Raw genomic sequence first — 4,833 nt, 5'->3', positions numbered from 1 at the left:
CACACACACACACACACACACACACACACACACACACACACACACACTCCAGTTCTCTTACCACCAGTGGAGGGAATGACCAGATGTAGATCGAAAAGTCTCTCTTCATTCAACCCAAGTTCTTTCCCATGCCAGTGTGTATGTGGGACCCAACCATAGCTGAGGAATTCCTCCTTCTGAAGCAGACTTAGCCCTTCTCTTAGGAGCTGGTTGTACTCTCTCCTTTCTACTCACTACATCACCTCTTCTCAAAATTATGAACCAAGAAACCATCTATGTTTAATCCTATTCCACTCTTACTCTGTTTACATCTTCAAATAAAAACGCTTTCTGTTTGTTTGACCTCTTTGCCAACTCTGGCTCTTTTACAATTATTCTTGTCACTTTTGACTCTCTGTCTCATATCCAACTGCCCCCCCTGCCATTCTTATTCCCCAAATCCTACTGCAGACATGCAGTTTCTACCCCTTCCAGCTTATTCTACACATCAATGTATGTTTCCTGAGTCACAATTCAGAAAAAGGTTGAGTTTCTTAATCTCTTAAACCCTTTGCAGTCTGGCAATGGCAATCTATCTTTTCAGCCACATCACCCCCCCCATTTGGACATTTGATTACCACTCCCTCACCCAAACCTTCTCTAGATCAATAAATGATATGACCAGCCAGCCAGTTACTCAAGTAAAAACCCTAGGAATTATCTTTGAGTCCTCTCTTGCACCCCCCACATTCAATCCACCACCAAGCCCCTTGACACTACTTGCATAACATCTGCCCAGTCTGTCCATTTGAATTAACACCTATCTGAACCACCATTATCATTTCACTGGGCAACTAGAGTACTTCCTGTTTGGTCTCTTCTTGCCTCTCTACAATCCAGTTTCCACACATCTGATGAGAGCTACGTTAAAACATAAATCAGATCACCTAACACCCTGTTTAAAACTGTCCAGTGACATTCCATTCTACCTAGACTAAAATCCATACTTCTGCCCCTATATCATCTGGCTCATGTGGACCTGTTTGACCCCAGCCTTTACCACCTTAGCATCTCCCACTATGCAGCAACCTCACTGGCCTTCCTTATATTCTTCTTACATACATTTTCACTGACAGTCTTCACTAGCTTTTTCCTTCTCCCAATAATGCTTTTCTCCCTAAACTTTGCATGGCCACTATCTTTGTCATCAAGCTCTCAGCTTAATATACCCAATATCAAGTAGCTGCTAGGACATTGTCACCACACCCTGCATAGCACTTATCTGATATTTCTTGTTGGTTTTTTGATTGTATGTTTATTTTCTGTCTTGTTCACTGCTGAATTCCCCCATCTCTACAACAGTGCTTCGCTCTCAATAAGTGTATGTAATGGATAGATGAACCTCACTTTCCCATCTCTCTGCCCTGTCTACAACACTGGACAGTATTCCCGATGGGGAATGATAGCATCAATGACCAGAGGTAGATTGGGTTGGTATGGAGACAGGAAGGCTGATGAACAGGAAGAGAGAATGACTTGACTACAGGGGACCATCTTTGTTGAATGATAGTTAAGAGATGAGGTCACTTAAGATCTTCAACATCAAACCAAGAAAGTTTGGGTCAAATCTGATAAGTTATAGAGGTACCCTTCTTAAACCTAGGTAAACAGAGACTGTGAATTCCATGAAGTCAGTGATGCTTGCTTCAGTCGCTACTATAAACCCAACGCCTAGAACAAACTGGGTACTCAATAAATCGTTGAAAGTCTAAGTGAATGAATGGACATGGTATAATCTTTAGGAGTCTTTGTTTGGAAATAGTTTATAAGTCCGGATAGAGATAAGAAAACTATAGAATAGAATTTCTTAAAATCTGGACAAGGGCTATGTAAGTGATTTATTAAAATGCAGTTTCCTATGCCTTTCCTAAGACCACCGAATATTGGGATCAAGAATCTGACTGTTATGAGTTTCCTTTGTTTCTTCTAAGCACACTACAGTTTGAATGTCTGTCCTAGAAGGGTTGAAATGATGACAGGCCCTAAAGTAGGATCTGTATTTGAGGGAATTCGCAAATGAGGACAAGTTGCCAGAATTTTGCCAAGTATAGGAAAAAGTCAGAATGACTCTTTCCAACCTAGCAGGCAGAGAAGGACACTGGCGTGATAGAATACAGGACACTCATGCACCAGTATGAAAAGGCCTCCTCTTTTAAAAATGTGGAAGGTAATAGCTTTTCACCTTTTGGGAAACGATGTAAAGGCATGTGGAAGGTGAAATGTGAAACTAAGCTAAGAAAATTATGTGTCCCCCAAACCATGAAAGGTACTACACTATAATAAATACCAAAGGTGTTTCCCCTGCATTCCACAGTGTGAGAGGGCTGAAGACAAATACATCCCATTTCTTCTTGTCAAAACGTATATTACAGGCATGCTACCCCTGTTTATTTCATAGTGAAAGCATTGCATATGTCTCAGTAAATAGCTCTTTGTGCAATAAATCCTTGAAATTGGCTTCCTCCCAGCCATGAACAGATATAACATTGGAGCAATGCTAGAAAGCAAGGAAGCAATGCCAGAGATCTAATTTGAGGAAAGATCTGAATGCAAATGTCTCCAGCAAATAGTAACATTTTAGGAAGTTGTTCAGTTTTCCATAGTTCAGATTTTATTCATTATTCTCAGGCTTTAGAATCTAGAATCCATACTTAGAATCAGATTTTTTTTTTTGATGTACAGATGGACTGAGGCCAGTGAATGCTACTCATGAGAAGAAATCTTAAAACATGGAACTACTTTGGGCACCTGATAGCCTCTGTATTTTTGTGTTATGGGAAACCTGACATTTAGAATACCCAGTGAGTTAAATACCCAAAAGTAAATCAGCCCTTCCCAGCATGATGGCTAAATGTTTAATATAAGCATGTAGACTAGTCATCATAAAACCCCAAGTTCCTCTTGTCAGTTTCCAGTTAATCACTATCACATGAGAGAAGTGAAGTTAAGGAAGGTCGGCTGACAGAAGTGAGTATTGGAACAGGCCGACGACTATACCCATGAGACTGCTTTCTTCACTGTAACCGTCTTGGAAGCTCTGATTTTTTTATTTGAGTTTGTTGCAAAAGTAAAGATAATATATTGGGAGAGTCTATGTGAATTGTTCTAAAGATAAGAGCTTTCTGTTTTTTCTCTAAGCTGAATAAGAAGTAAGGTTGATGCCAATTTAAAAAAAAAAAAAGGCAGAAAAAAATAAAACTACTGGTTGAAAATTTATGCCATAAAATTTGAGTCACACATCAGTGATGTGGGGATACAATAACTAATCACTTCACTGTCAAGGGACCTATGACTGTCTTGCCAAAGAAAAGGCCAAAAGCTAATTAAGGCAGTATACTTGACAGTAACAATTTCCTCACTACCACCCCCCAAAAAAAATGTCTGATGAAATCAACACATCACTGAAGAGAACATATTTCAACATAAAAAAGGATCATAATTTGCTTCATAAAGTTCTTTGCTTCATAGATGACCATTCCTGGGGCATCTTCATACAGGAATTCTAGGTCAAGAAACAAATCTGATGAGAGAAATACTTTAAACTTTTTAAAACATGCTAACAATTCCTCCTGGACAATCTCAGTTCAAATACTGAAAGAAAGATCTTGAAGTTATATATGCATTCAGTCAATAAATACTTATGTACAACTTCATATCTGCATGATATGTTTCAGTGCCAACCGTCAGAACCATGCTCAGCTTGATCCAGCAATGAGAAGGAAGCTAAGAGACCCCTCCCTGCCATGAAGATCCTCAGATTGTCTGAAGCCTCAGAGCATAAAGCCAGTGGGTTCTTTTGCTTGGTCCCCTCACTATCCAGGCCGTCCAGATAGGGCATGCCCAATGCAGAAGCAGAGGAAAAGGAAAGAAGTGATCTTTATCCAAGGCTCAGAGCTTTGGACATAAATGTTTAGTCAAATGTTCCAAAAGAGAAAGAGCCCTTCTGTGTCCTTGGCTTATTGTGAAACAGCGAACTTTAAAAATATGAAGACCCTCTTTCTTCATCTTAATACTGTGATACTTCTATCATTTTTATCACTTCCCCCAACACGGATAAAGATCTAGTCATACACTAGATGGAAAAAGTGTTTTCTTTCTGCAAAGAGATATGTTTTTGTGGTTTTCTATGTCAAGGACAACTGAGTTCAGAAGGCATAAATTAGTTTTATTTAGAGTCTGAATTTATACAAGACAAAAGACATTTTATTTTCACTCAAGTTTGGTCTTAAAACCATGTCACTTTGTTCTGAAGGTGTATTTTTATTTTTGTAGATATTAGATTTATAGACCTTTCGTGAAGGATAGATAGTATCGTTAAGTATAGGTGTATTTTAATCAGTTAGCAAAGTGCTAATAATCAATTGCATTTAGTGAATGAATGTTTAAAAAAGAATTTCGGGCGCCTGGGTGGCTCAGTTGGTTAAGCGACTGCCTTCGGCTCAGGTCATGATCCTGGAGTCCCGGGATCGAGTCCCACATCCGGCTCCCTGCTCAGCGGGGAGTCTGCTTCTCCCTCTGACCCTCCCCCCTCTCATGTGCTCTCTCTCTCGCTCTCTCAAATAAATAAATAAAATCTTTTAAAAAAATAAAAAATTAAAAAGAACTTCAAAATTCACGTTTTCAAACATACTGTGTACTCTTTTATTATTCATTGGGTGATACCATTGTAATTACCTGGAAACAAATAGCCCCTGACTAATGTTTCCCCGGGTCTGGTCCTCCTTTCAACAAAAACTAATTAAATGTGTTAAGAAAGCAAAAATTAAGAATAAATTTCATCCTTTGTAGTCAAGA

At 39.1% G+C, this 4,833-nt stretch overlaps 1 long non-coding RNA gene across 2 annotated transcripts in view; it reads left to right on the top strand.

The window, feature by feature from the left end:
- The window catches only part of LOC141369982 (uncharacterized), a 30,192-nt gene extending 25,645 nt beyond the window's left edge, over window positions 1-4,547 (top strand). For both annotated transcript variants that reach the window (XR_012373593.1, XR_012373592.1), the window contains exon 4: window positions 3,714-4,547. This is a non-coding gene — a long non-coding RNA (uncharacterized lncRNA). The remainder of the gene's footprint in view (window positions 1-3,713) is intronic.
- Window positions 4,548-4,833: the final 286 nt, after the last annotated feature.

The sequence above is a fragment of the Callorhinus ursinus genome, unplaced genomic scaffold (assembly GCF_003265705.2).
Source record: "Callorhinus ursinus isolate GAN/ISIS: 27379988/994484 unplaced genomic scaffold, GSC_fseal_2.0 scaffold25, whole genome shotgun sequence".
Taxonomy (NCBI): domain Eukaryota; kingdom Metazoa; phylum Chordata; class Mammalia; order Carnivora; family Otariidae; genus Callorhinus; species Callorhinus ursinus.
This window is presented reverse-complemented; position numbering and strand designations above follow the sequence as displayed.